The sequence below is a fragment of the Dioscorea cayenensis genome, chromosome 21 (genome assembly GCF_009730915.1).
Source record: "Dioscorea cayenensis subsp. rotundata cultivar TDr96_F1 chromosome 21, TDr96_F1_v2_PseudoChromosome.rev07_lg8_w22 25.fasta, whole genome shotgun sequence".
Taxonomy (NCBI): Eukaryota; Viridiplantae; Streptophyta; class Magnoliopsida; order Dioscoreales; family Dioscoreaceae; genus Dioscorea; species Dioscorea cayenensis.
This window is the reverse complement of record NC_052491.1, coordinates 3,174,987-3,190,437: the sequence shown is the minus strand read 5'-3', so window position 1 is coordinate 3,190,437 and position 15,451 is coordinate 3,174,987.

Genomic DNA, 15,451 nt, shown 5'->3' with positions numbered 1-15,451 from the left:
TTTTTGATGAAGTCTTGGATTGAACAAATGTGAAGACACAAATTGTGCTCAAAGACATGCGAGTGTATGCCAACCTATATTGTCCTCGAGCGAACATACAAATTGGAGGGGCACAAAGGTAGTTACACTCATGTGTTCCAACTTGTGTAATGCTAGAAAGATCTTCGTCAATGTGGCTTATATTAAAGACGCAACATGATCTACCACATGGATGTGTGCCCATTCATGTGGCATCGATGACAAGTGTGGATTCGGGAGTATTTTGGCGCAGTACTGTAGTAGTTTAATGCAGTAAAAGCAATGTAGCAATTACTGTTCATAGATCACAGAAAACAGATTCTTGGAAATTCACACAGGCGTGTGAAAATTCCACACGCCCGTGTGGATGCCCGATTCCAGCTCCTATAAAAGCCCAATTTTAGACGTTTTAAGAAATCTTTTTCTTATCTTTTCCCCATTTTTGGAGGCGCTCGTGATTAGGGTTTGGAGAGACTTTGGCGAGGTCTTTGGGGGTGGTTCTATAGCCTTTGATACCGCGTTCCTTTGGAAGATAGTAATTGTGGGAGCTTTCGTCAGCATCAATTCGGCGAGGTGTGCCCTAGGCTTGACGAGGGAACCTTTGGAGAAGACGAGGCAACTCTACAAAATCATCGATACGGACTACAATGGGATTTTACCTATGGATTGCATGCTTTTACATTCGATTCCATTATTGATTATATCTTGCTCCATGGAGAGCTAAACCCCTAGTGGGTGCCTGGACTTGTAAACTCTAGGATGATTTTGTTTCATTGATATTTCATTATGTTTCTTTAATTAATGTTTTTAACAGAGTTCTGACCTTGAATGATTGTTGAATTTATTTTCCCTTATAGTGACACTAGAGTTTAGAATTTATCTTGGTAATCCTTATGGATGAGTGACACACCATGAGGGTTAGACAAAGCTAGGTTGGAGAGGGTCGAGAGAGTGAGTGGAGAGGTAGTGTAACATCCCCTTTCCCTTCCGATGTGATTTATCCTACCTCCACATTCCAAGAGTTCGTTGCGATCACAATAGAGTGAAGTGCTAAGAGACACTCCACTGGGGCTTAGTTGCGCGAGCAACAGAGTGAAGTATTGAAGTAATCCTTAGTACTGGGGCTTAATTGTGACTAGGGGTCTTTCACCTGGACCAAAGGGTTATATCTATATTAGGGAATATGGTTCATCACTTGGAGTCCCCAAATCTTCATGCAACCCCACATAGTGTGAGGCATCGAGAGTATCCTTTTCCACCAGGGCATAGTGTGAGGGTTAGTCACAATTGATCTTAGATTTGGGACGGTGTGTCTTAGGATTTCCATGATTTAGTAGACATCAGTTAGGAGATATACTAATTGGTCTTGCACTTGAAACAATAGTCCTAGGGTGAGCAAAGTTTGGGTGCCACATTTTCTATCGATTGCCTCTCCTATTATTCTATTGCTTCTCTTTCTTCTTTAATTTATTTCTATTTGCATTAATATTGTTCACACCACTCTTAAATCATCTTCACTATAGTTAAATAGCAATATGGATACGACTACCCACTCACTAGGGTACTTTATTACTTCGACAACCCGTGCACTTGCGATACACACACGCAAGGGGTGTGTCAGAGGCAGTGAACATTATCCACACCAAATTCTTGGCTGGTTATATGCGTATGGATAATGTTGAGAATCACATGTCCACATTGAAGCAAAAGTTTAAGGACATCAAATAACTTATAGATCTTAGGAGTCTTGGTTAGAATGGCTAAAAAAAAGGTAGTGCTTGAGGATGAGATATACCACACATATGTGGAGGTATAAAAGCTAATTATATTTATTTGTTACTTTTTCAATAAATTTAATTGGTATTTTATAACATGTGCCATCTTTTTATAGGGACAATTGAAAGTGAAAGATTACCAAACAAATCTATATCTTTCTTTAATGAACTATGCAGATTGTTGGGGATAATCACGCCATAGGGACACATGCTATCTACCATGAATTTTGAGGTACAAAAAAGAAGATGAAATGTAGTTCTAACTAAAGTGTTGGTAGAATATGAACCTTTGGAGGAAGTCCTAAGGGTATCTACAAGCAGGAGTACTATTGCCAAGGTTGGTCGCACATCAAAGATTAATAATGATAATGCTGCTTTGGATGCCCTTATGGATAAGATTGGTGAGTTGGTTATGTCAATTGAAGCAACCAAGAAGAAGACATTGAAGGAACAATTAACAAAAGGGCTATTTTACATAAGGAAGCCAACTCTTCACAAGAATCTTGTTGAGCTATTTTACATAAGGAAGCCATCTCTTCGCAAGAATGTTGTTGAGCTATTTTACATAAGTAGGGAAATATATAGTGATGAAGATATGGATATGGCCATTGAAAGATTGCACATCATCAAGAATCTTGTTGAGCTATTTTACATAGAAGCCATCTTTTCACAAAAGATGGCTAGATAATTTTATTGTTTCCATGAGATGTTCCAGTCCATGATGGATCATGACAAGTATGTGTTGACTTAATTTTTAATAGTATAATTGAAAATATTTTATTCCCATATAAAACAATTAATGAGTTGCCCCTTATCAGCATGGAATTGGAGATGTCCTGATGCAGGGAGTTCAGTTATCAAATATACATCTAAAATAATTAATACTTGCTATTGTGACTTCATATATTTCTAAATATTCCTCTTGAATCAACTTTTTGGAAGTAACTTTTAACTATAGATGGCTTTGTGAAGATAAGTGCAAATACTAATCCTCTACAAAGGCATGCACTTATTTAGCTAACCTCATGGAGGTTCACTTGTAAAAGCATGGAATTTATTGTGTATGCATACTTTTTATAAATTATATTTTCTCTTTTTCCTTATGTAGTTCTTGTGAAGAATATCTTTGTGCTCTCTATTTTTGAAAGAACCTTACATGATGATATTTCTTTTGTTCATTTTGGAACGTAATATGATTGCATACTTTTTATGGATAACATATTCTCTTTTTCTTTATGTAGTGCTGGTGAAGATTATCTTCATGCTCTTTATTTTTGAAAGAACCCTAGATATGATGGTATTTTTGTTCATTTTGCATTGATTGTTGATTTACAATACCTATTTTCATTTTTTTTATGGGTTATGGAGGTCTCTACTTGTAAAATAGGACAACATGGTTGCATGCAATCAATTTCATTATAGATAGAAAGTCAATTTCAGTTAATTGATAGCTTTGGAAGAAGTTCCTTTGTGAATTATATGATAGCCACCTCTTTGATAAGATAAAAAGAAGTTCTTTTTAGTAAATGAAAAGTAATCAAGAGGGAGGGAGAGAGTATTACTATTAATATGAGGAGTAGGAGCAGCACTATAGCTAAGCATTAGTTGACTGTGGCATTCGCCTGATCTGGCAGAGTTCCTACAAAGATTTGAGACAAGAAGAGCCTTGGTGAAATGATAAGTAGGGTTGAGAAATTTAAGGTTTCCCTCATTAGTGCATGCTCTTTCCTTCATAAAAGGATACATTGGTAACAGTTAAAAATGTCAAATGGAATTATTGTCTAATAAAGCTACAAAATCCCTTAATTCTTCAATTCGAAGGGTTCAAAAATGGGATTAGCATGGTGGTTTTCAAGGACGGATCTAGAGTGGGGGTAGTGACAGCAGTGACGGCAGTTTCCCCACTCAACTTTGAGAAATCCATTAGATAGTATTGATTTCTTTTTCAATTTGCCCCCACTAAAACCAAAAAATAAAATCTATATAAAAAAGCAATTAAAGAATTTTCTAACGACTTATATCAAAAAAATTTAATATATAAAATTAATTCACTTTCCCATGTCTCAAGACTCAATTTTATAACTCTATTTTGTTCTTCTCATTTGTTTGCAGTTCTAAAGCTTGGAGTCGAAGGTGCGAATCAAGGAATTAGAGAGCTTTAATTCTCGCCATTGAGTTGTTGCCTTCTATAAGCCAAGTATGTATTTACAATCCAAATTCTTGCTTTTTAAAATCTTTTCATCAAAATTATTTTAAAATCATATCCTGTTATTTTAATATAATTCTCATGTCTTCATCTTCTTTGGATCTCAAACATCAAATACCTAGGCTTCAACTAGAATGTTAATTTCATTTTGTAGCTCATAAAAAATCATATTAAAATTTGATTGAAAGAACACTAAGGCTGCCAAACCAAGAGATAATGAAAATAATTACTAAATCATTAATTGATACTCCATTCTACAAATATGACAAAACCTTAGAGCAATTGTAATATATTACTTTCACATGACAAAAACTTTTGACGCACTAATGTTTCATTATATTTTATTTAAAATTTACTATTAGTTTGCCCCCTAAAGAAAAATCCTGGATTCATCCCTGGTGGTTTTAAAAACTCTATTTTACCCCATTAAACTATACTTTCTCTAAAACTCTGGTTCAAATATGTAAAACGTTATCTTACAGTACAAGAGTCAAAATTTTATTGGTAACTTTTCTATGTCGCTATGTTAATTTGCAACAAATCTTAGGTTTTTGTGTTAAAAAAGTTAATTGACACTGTTATTTATATCAATTATAATAAATTATGTTTTTCTCACTATTGCACTAATAATTGTGATAATTTAGTACGTGCCACAATTAAATCATCACAATTAACGTATTAATAGTGTTAAATTTTTTTTTCTGTCCACTGTTTGCCGCTAAATGCATATGAGATTTGATATCAATAATTTCTAGATAAGAATGATTTGTAATTGTGATCAAACATAAGGTTGTCACTAAAAAAGTCAAGACTTTTAGTAATAATTTATTTTGTGTCTCCCTATTATTTTGCCACAAATCGATAATTAGTTTCCTCCTACATACTATAAGTTGTGTGGTAAGTATGCCCGCCTTTTCAAATCAGAAGTCAGTATAGTGATTCAAAAACTTGCATCACTTTGGGTCACTAATTGGAAAAAGATCTTCTCATTCTAATGAGGATATCAAAGCAAAGTGTATATTTTTAAAGGTATTAAAAAATAATTTTAAAAATTGTAAATAAATACTGTTTAAAGTTATGAATTAAATTTTAATATTTTAGGCCCATATATATCATTATTTAGATGTGTTGCATTCAGTATTTGATAAAGCACTCTATTATTTAAGGTTTAGATTGGGAGGGAAATTAGAATCAATCTGTGAGAGGAATTATAATATTTTTTGTTCAAGAATTGATTAGTTGAATTAGCTAACAACCTTTAAACTATGTATTTTTATATAAATTTGAGGACAAATTTAATTTTTTAAATGAGGTGTAGCCCTTTGTGATGAGACAAATGCAAGCACAATACAAAAATAGGAACTATCATTTGTACCAAAGATATCTGAAGAGCAAAGATTGCCCAAAATATATGGATGAAGGTGATTTACAATGGTTGATTGATAATAAATGGGAGACTAAAAAATTCTTTTGTATCCATTGTTTTTCAGTAAAAACATATGAGATTTGATAGTGAAAATTTCTAGATAAGAATGACTTGTAATTGTGATTAAACATATTGCTGTCACTAAAAAAGTCATGAATTTTAGTGCCAATTTTTGTTTTTACATCTCCCCATTATTTTGAGACAAATCGATAATCTATTTCTAGCCTCATCCTATAAGGTTTATGGTGAGTATGTCCGTCTTTTCAAATGAGAAGTCACTATTGCCATTGGACAACTTGCATCACTTCGGGTCGCTAATTGGAAGAAACAATCCTATTGAGTATAGCAAGGCAATGTGTACATTTTAAAGGTATTAACAAATGTTGTTAAAGATTGTTAATGAATAGGGTTTAAAATTATGAATCAAATTTTAATATTGTAGGCCCATATATATCATTATTTAGATATGTTGCATTCAGTTGTATTTGACAAAGCTCTCAATTATTTAAGCTTCATAATGGGAAAGAAATTAGAATCAATCTGTGGGCAGAATTATTATATTTTTGTTCAAGAATTGATTAGTTGAATCAGTTAACAACATTTAAACTATGTATTTTCATATAAATTTCAAAACAAATTCAAAAGTTCAAATTAGGCGCAACCCTTTGTGGTGAGACAAATACAAGCACAATCCAAAAATAGACAATATCATTTGTGCCAAAGATACCTGAAGAGCAAAGATTGCCCAAAATATTTGGATGAAGGTGATTGGCAATGGTTGATTGATAATAAACGGGAGACTCAAAAATTTTTTTGTGCCCATCCTTTGTCACTAAATGCATATGAGAGTTGATATCAGAAATTCCTAAATTACAAAGATTTATTATTGTGACAATATATATTGTTGTCACTACAAAAGTCAAGACTTTTAGTGACAATATGTCTTTCTATTAGTTTGCCACAATCGAAAATTAGTTTCCTCCTCCGGTAAGCATAGCCGCCTATTCAAATCAAAAGTCACAATAGCCATTCGACAACTTGCATCACTTTGGGTTGCTAATTGGGAAATGATTTCTAATGCGGATATCAAGGTAATGTGGATATTTTTAAAGGTATTAACAAATATTTTTAAAGGTTGTTAATGAATACGGTCTAAAGTCATGAATCAAAATTTTATATTGTAGGCCCATATATATCATTATTTAATTATGATGCATTCAATTGTATTTGTTAAAGTTCTCTACTATTTGAGGTTCATAATGGGAAGGAAATAAGAATCAATCTGTGAGAGAAATTGTACTATTTTTATTCAATAATTGATTAGTTCAATTAGTTAACTACATTTAAACTATCTATTTTTATATAAATTTCAAAACAAATTTAATTTTTCAAATGGGATGAAGCCCTTTGTGATGAGACAAATACAAGCACAATCTAAAAATAGACACTATCATTTGCGCCAAAGATATCTGACGAGCAAAGATTGCCCAAAAGATGTTGGTGAAAGTGATTGGCAATGGTTGATTGATAATAAATGGGAGACTGAAAACATTCTTTTGTGTTGATTGTTTGTCACTAAATGCATATGAAATTTGATATTAAAAATCTCTAGATGAGAATGACTTGTAATTGTGACAAAATATATTGTTGTCACTACAAAAGTAAAGACTTTTAGTGACAATTTTTTTTTTGTCTCTCCATTGTTTTGGTCACAAATCGATAATCAGTTTTCCTCCTCCATACTGCTAAGGTGTGGTAATTATGTCCGAATTTTCAAATCAGAAGACAATGTAGCTATTGATAACTTGCATCACTTCAGGGCATTGATTTGATTAAGATTTCTAATGAGGATATCAAGGCAAAGTGGATATTTTTAAAGGTATTAACAAATTTTTTTTTTAAAGATTGTTAATGAATATGGTTTAAAATTATTAATCAAATTTTAATATTTCAGGCCCATATTTATCATTATTTAGATATGTTGCATTCATTTGTATTTGACAAAGCTCTCTACTATTTAAGGTTCACGTTGGGAAGGAAGTTAGAATCAATATGCGAGAGAAATTATAATGTTTTTTTTGTTCAAGAATTCATTAGTTGAATTAGTTAATTACATTTAAACTATGTATTTTTATATAAATTTTAGGACAAATTTAATTTGTCAAATGAGGTGCAACCCTTTGTGATGAGAGAAATGCAAGAACAATACAAAAATAGGCCCTAACATTTTCCCTAAAGATATATGAAGAGCAAAGATTGCCCAAAAATGTGGATGAAGATGATTGGCAATGGTTGATTGGTAATAAATGGGTGACTCAAAAATTCTTTTGTGTCCATTGTTTGTAACTAAATGCATATGAGATTTGATATCTAAAATTTGTAGATGAGAATGACTTGTAATTGTGACATAATGTATTGTTGTCACTACGAAAGTAAAGTCTTTTAATGACAATTATTTTTTTTTTGTCTATCTATTGTTTTGTCACAAATCAAAAATTGGTTTCCTCCAACTGTAAGGTGTATGGTAAGTATGTCCGCTTTTTCAAATCAAAAGACACTATAGCCATCAGACAACTTGCATCACTTCGGGCAACTGATTTTAATAAGATTCCTGATGAGGATATCAAGGCAAAGTGGATGTTTTTAAAGGTATTAATAAATATTTTAAAGATTGTTAATGAAAATGATTTAAAGTTATGAATCAAATTTTAATATTGTAGGCCCGTATTTATTATTATTTAGATATGTTGCATTCAGTTGTATTTGACAAACTTCTCTACTATTTAATGTTCATGTTGGGAAGAAAATTATAATCAATATGTTAAAGGAATTAAATATTTTTGTTCAATAATTGATTATTTGAATTAATTAACTAGAATTAAACAACGCATTTTTATATAAATTTGAGGACAAATTTTATTTTTAAAATGAGGTGCAGCCTTTTGTGATGAGTCAAATGCAAGCACAATACAAAAATGGGCACTAACATTTGTACCAAAGTTATTTGAAGAGTAAAGGTTGCCCAAAAGAAATGGATGAAGGTGATTGGCAATGGTTGATTGATAATAATTGGGAGACTCAAAAATGCTTTTAAGTCCATTGTTTGTTCACAAATGCATTTGATATTTGATATCGTAAAATTTCTAGATGAGAATGACTTGTTATTGTGACCAAACATGTTGTTGTCACAACAAAAGTCAAGACTTTTAGTGAATATTCTTTTTGTGTCTCTCTATTATTTTGTCACAAATTGATAATCAGTTTCCACCTTGATACTATAAGGTGTGTAGTAAGCATGCCTGTCTTTCAAATCAGAAGTCATTATACCCATTAGACAAATTGCATCGGTTCGGATGGCAAATTGGAAAAAGATTCCTAATGAGGATATCAAGGCAATGTAGATATCGTTAAAGGTATTAACAAATATTTTTAAAGGTTGTTAATGAATATGGTTTAAAGTAATGAACCAAATTCTAATATTGGAGGCCCATATATATCATTACATTGGTAGGTTGCATGCTGTTGTATTTGTGAATGTTGTTTGTTATTTAAGATTCATATTGGGAAGGAAATTAGAATCAATCTATGAGAGGAAATATCTTTGTCCAAGCATTGATTTTTTGAATTAGTTAAGTACATTTAAATTATGTATTTTTATAAAAATTTTAGGACAAATGTAATTTGGCAAATGAGATTCAATCCATTGTTATGAGAAAAATGAAAGCACAATACAAAAATAGGCACTATCATTTGCACCAAAAATATCTGAAGATAAAGCATGCCTAAAAGATGTGGTTGAAGGTGATTGTCAATGGTTTACTGATAATAAATGGGAGACTAAAAAATTCTTTTAAGTCCATTGTTTATCCCTAAATGCATATGCGCTTTGGTATCGAAAATTTTTTAGATGAGAATGACTTGTAATTGTGACCAAAGATGTTATTGTCACTATGAAAGTCAAGAATTTTAGTGACAATTTTTTTTGTCTCTCTATTATTTTGCCATATATTTCTTAGTACTTCACTCTATCATGACCGCAAAAAAATCTTAGAATGTGGAGATAGGATAAATCACACAAGAAGGGAAAGGGGACGTTCCTCTACCTTTTGACTCGCCCTCTCAACTCTCTTCAATCTTGCTAAGTCTAACCTAATAAAGTATCACTCATTCAAGAGGTTACCTAGATGAATTCTCAAACCTAGTGTCACTTTAAGGGAAAACAAAATCAAAAAATAAACAAGATTGAAACTCATTTAAAACATCAATTAAAGGAAACATAATGGAAGTTCATGAAACAAAATCATCCTAGGGTTTACAAGTCCGAATACCCACTAAGGGTTTAGCTCTCCATGGAGCAATACAAAATTGAAGATAGAGTTAAAAATGAATGCAAATATTCCATGTAAATAACCCCCTTGTTTTCCGTGGTGATGGTCTTAAGGAGCCACTTCTTCTTCTCCAAAGATTCCTCTATCAAGCCTAGGGTACACCTCGCCGAAATAATGCCGTCGAAACCTCCCTCAATAACTCTCCTTTAGAAGAAATTGATGTCCAGAGCTGTTGAAACGCTCCAAAATCCTAGCAAAAACTTCTCCAAACCCTAGCCACACTCTCTCCAAAAGATAGGCAAAAGATCGATAAAACGATACTTTGAAGTAGTTTTTAAATGGATGAAATCAAGATTTCACACGCCCCTATGGAAATTCCACATGGGCGTGTGAATTTCTAGGATCTTCATTTCCTGCGCGTTGTGGATAGTAACTACTACAGTAAATTACTACAACACTGCTATAATACTCCCGAAATCATCTTTTTCCATTGAGGCTGCATGGTTGTGCACACATCCATGTGGTAGATCATGTCGCATCCTCACTTTCAAACACATTGACAAAGCTCTTGAAAGTATTACACAAGTTGGAGCATGTGTGTGTGACTACCTCTGTGCCCTCCAATTTGTAGATTCACTTGCATATTTTTAGAGGTTGGCACACACATATACATGTAATCACAACTTGTGTCTTGATCCTTGTTCAATGCAAGAGATCCCTCAAAAATCGCGTTTATGATCCATTTTTGCTTACCTTCTTCACAACCCTAAATGCACAAAAGAACACAAATACTTAGTAATACTTATACACAAGCACTTATCAAAGGGTCAAATGACGCTCCAAGTAGGAGAGAAAGAAGTCATTTCCAAGCTTCGAGACTCGATGAGACACACTATAGACTTTGATGATACTTGCTATTGTGTTGATGTAGTTAATGAGTTTGTTTCTGAGTATGTGCAGGCTACATTCTTGAAGGACAAACTATCTGAACTATTCAAAGATGATCCTCCTGAGGCCGATGAACTAGAAGAGTTGGTGGAAGAATTATGCTATCAAGAAGTGGTGGTTACAGGAGCCCCTTTGCCTCTAGAACCACCCAAGAAAACATCTCCTCTTGCCAAGAGGTGGTGGAAGCTAGTAATCCCAAGAAAAAGAAAGCCATTTGCTCCACCACTGACCTTAACACGATCCGCTTTTCTAAATTTTGGTGAGATTAGTTTGATTAATACTTAAGCGCCATATTCATGCAACTGCATTTCATGTAGCCATGTGAGGTCTCGATTTCACGAACCTCCATGATGCGTATAGGTATGTCAAGCTAGTAAAACAAGTGCTTCTTCGGAGGTAACCCAAGTGTTCGCTTTTGTTTCAATTAGTTAGTTTTGTCGCTTCATTGTGTTTTGAAATGATTTGTAGCTTTACAATTCTTTTTCACATGCTCTATCTATGAAGTGGTGTTCCTTTAGCTAGTGTTTATTTTGTGGATTTCTCTCAAGTGTGTTATTTTATTGTGCAAATTTTAGGGGGAATTGCTAGGTCTTGAGTTGTTTCAGGCTAAGCACGGGCAGAGCACGCCCATGCTCAAGTAGTGATTTTTTCTGTTTCTATCTTATGAAGCATTCCAGGATGAGCACGGGTTGAGCACGAGCGTGCTTACCATTAAGCATGGTTTCTATGCTCCTTGCATGACCGTGTTTCATCTCTTGATGTTTTGGGGAACTATCCATACATAACCTAGGGGAGGAAGCACGGGGTGAGCACGATCATGCTTCCTCCCGCGCAGTTACCCTAACTTTGGCACGTGAGCATGCTTGTGCTTCAGGCATTCTCGAGCGCGACCAGTCAGCTTCCCTATTTCCCTACAAAAGCCTAGTTGCCGCCGGTCGCCCTTCATCACCATTTCTCTCTTATTTCCCTCTCTTCCCTTTTTTCACTCATTTTCTGAAGAGTTTTGCCATTGCTTGCTGGCCCTTCGTCGATTTCCTCATCATTTTTGTGCTCTTCTCCTGAACTCCAATACACTCCTTTACTTTGTTTTTGAATTGCTTGTTCCATCAAATATTGCTCTTTGTGTTTTTAATTACTATTATGTTTCATATTGCTCGAATTAGACAAGTTTTTGTTACTTCTCGAAGCGTGTGAGCATTCATATTGCTCAAATTAGACAAGTTTTTGTTAATTCTGGAATCGTGTGAGCATGATTAGCCATGGTTGGATTTTGGGGGAGACAATCTTCCCCTTATTAAGATCGTGCTTTCCTTGAAGCATGATCGTGCTCTTTTATTTTCTGTGAGCATTGTAAGGGGGGGGGGCACGATCCTATTTATGTACTGAGCACAATCGTGCTTCCCTTGAAATTTTCAACCTTTGAACTAAAATGAGTTGTTTATTTTGTAGACCATGCGGAGGAAAAAGACTTTTTTTGGGCCCCCTGCCAAGAGGCCCAAACATGAGGAGCCCACTCCTGGTACTGATCAAACAACGGTATGTTACACACACAGGTGCACTAGGAGAGGTATGCATGTCTCTCTCGTCATCACTTTTTTGAATCAAGAGAGATTGATTGGGAGGTTCTCCCTGAGGTTGTCTTGGAGGAGGTCAGACAGTTACTCAGTATTGGGGCTTGGAGGCAGCTTTTCATGATCCCTAATAACACCTACAAGCAGTTGGCCTTCGAGGTGTTGGTGACATTTGAGTTATCTCATGGTACTATGGCATTCCATCTTGTAGACAAGAGTCAGTTCCAAGTGTTTGGCACGCTACACCAGATGAGCTTCACAGATTTCTTTATTTGGCTAATTATATTATGTGGAGTTCACTCAAACTCTTGTATATGATACTTGTTGATATCCCGGTTGACTAGAGAATCTCAGGTGGATGCGTGGAGGAGACTCACAATAGACATTGCCTATGACCCTGATAAGTGCTTGTGTATTAGTAATATGAATTATTCTTTTCTTACATTGAGCATTACATTTTTTAGATTTTATCACTTATACATGTGTATTTGCGTTTTTTTTTGTGCATTTAGGGTTGTGGAGACAATAGTGGAAGAAAGAAGCCAAAAGTAGATTGTGGATGCACTTTGTTGATGAAATCTTGGAGTAAATAAATGCGAAGACACAAGTTGGGCTCAAAAACACGTGATTGTGTGCCAACCTCTATCGTGCTCAAGCAAATAATGGTTAGAGGGGCACAAAGGCAGTCACATTCGCGTGTTTTGACTAGTGCAAGGCTAGCAAGATCGTCGTCAATGTGACATTATTGAAGAGGCAACACGATCTACCACATGGATGTGTGCCCATTCATGTGGCCTCGATGAAAAGTGTGGATTCGGGAGCATTTTGGTGAAGTACCATAGTAGTTCACTGTAGCAAAGTACTGCAAAAATCACTGTAGCGGTTACTGTTTATAGCGCGCTAAAAATCTAATTCCTGGATATTTACACAGGCGTGTGGAAATCCCACATGCCCGTATGGATACCTGATTCCAGCCTATTTAAAGCCACGACTTATGACGTTTTGGGAGATTTTTTTCCAATGTTTTGCCCATCCTTTTCTCATCTTTGGAGGTTCTCGCGGCTAGGGTTTGGAGAGGCTTTGGAAAGGCTTTTGGAGTGGTTCTACTGCCTTCAACACCACATTCTTTCGGAAGATAGTTATTAGGGAAGCTTTCATTGACATTGATTGGCGAGGTGTGCCCTAGGCTTAACGAGGGAACCTTTGGAGAAGACGAGGCTACTCCACAAGACCATCAATACGGATTACAAGGGGCTTTTACTTATATATTGCATGTTTTTACTTTCGATTTTATTATTGATTGTATCTTGCTCCATTGGGAGCTAAACCCCTAGTGGGTGCTTGGACTTGTAAACCCTAGGATGATTTTGTTTCATTGACTTTTTATTATGTTTTCTTTAATTGATGTTCTAATTAAGTTCCAATTTTGAATGCTTGTTGAGTTGATTTTTCTTTAGAGTAAAACTAGGCTTGAGAATCCATCTTGGCAATCCTTGTGGATGAGTGACACACTATGAGGGTTAGACAAAGCTAGGTTGGAGGGGGTTGAGAGGGTGAGTCGAGAGATAGCGAAACGTCCCCTTTCCCTTCCGGTGTGATTTATTTTACCTCTCTGTTCCAAGAGATCTTTGCGGTCACAATAGAGTGAAGTGCTAAGAAAGGAACTCCGCTGGGGCTTAGTTGCAAAAGCGACAGAGTGAAGCATTAGTAATCTTTAGTGTTGGGTCTTTCACCTAGACCAAAGGGTTAGATCTAGATTAGGGATTATGATTTATCACTTGGAGTCCCTAGAGCTTTAAGCTGCCTTGCACAGTGTGAGGTGTTGAGATTGAACGATTTCTCCACCGGGGCATAATGTAGGGTTAGTCATGGTAGAGCTTAGGTTTGGGACCGTGTGTTGGATTTCCATGATCCATTAGACATTGGTTGGGAGACATAATGATTGGTTTTACACTTCAAGTAATAGTCCTAGGGTGAGTAATGTGTTGTGCCCCACTATCTATCGATTGTCTTTCCCCTCATTTTATTGCGTCTCTCTTTCTTGTTTGCTATTCCAACACCGAGTCTGATTTAAGCTGTTATTGAAGCTAAAGTTCAAGCAGACCCGGCTCCCAGGTATGAGCGCTTTGAGAGAGGTTTAGTTAGCAGACAATATAGCAGATGTGGTAGAGAAGCTTCTCTCTGTGGGTACCTAGAGGAGATTGTTATCTATTCATGAGCCAGCTATCCGTATGTTAGCGCTAGAGGTATTAGCATCATTTTAGTTTGACCGATCGTATTCTAGATTCGACAGTATTGACGCCATACAGTTCTGAGCGTTAGGACACCTCTACTCTATGAGCGTCACATAGTTTTTGATCCGGTTATGATTATACGATGAGGACTTTACTGCCACAGAGGTGTACGAGTAGCTTCCTATAGATTACCTCAGTAGCTTGACTCCTTAGCGTGCGTATCGAGCATTATGTGGCCGTGGTCAGTATGAGCCGGGAGTGTCGAAGGCTACGTACCTCTCCCGACCTAGCTACAGATATATTCATGCAGTCCTGAGTAGATCGGTGAGCGACCACGGTGATAGTACCGGAGTGTTGAGCAGACAGGAGTTACTTTACTTACATTCCATGGTACAGAGCCAGCCGCTACATCTGGGGCACATCCTGGCCAAGTACTTGTGCCACCAGGGCCAGTATGCCAGAGTTGGAGTTCTTTTCTTCAGCTCATACATTACTAGACTCATCATGGGGATAGGTCTATTGGACGCGATCAGAGGGGCTGAGAAGACTATTGTACCATCCCCCTTTGGCTTGGAGACCATGCGATTGATGGGTATGATTCGCAGATATAGAGACGGGGTGTATGTGCTGAACATGCCCCTACCAGAGCCAGTCGAGGCCAAGGGAGAGGTAGTAGAGGGTTCTCAGCGTGCGCAGGAGTTGTAGCAGGAGCTGATAGAGACCGATGCACCCCTTGTAGCACAAGAGACACCTCTAGTGCGTATGTTTTCTTTATCTTGAGCCTATGATCGCTTTGAGAGGCTTGAGAGCGTAGTGGGGGTGCTACGGACTGAGATCACTGAGGTTCGCGTGACATAGGCTGTGAACCATGCTGAGGTGATGGCACGTTCGATACTTTACAGAAGTTACTCGAGTTGGACACGACATCCCGTACCCCTCAGGCAT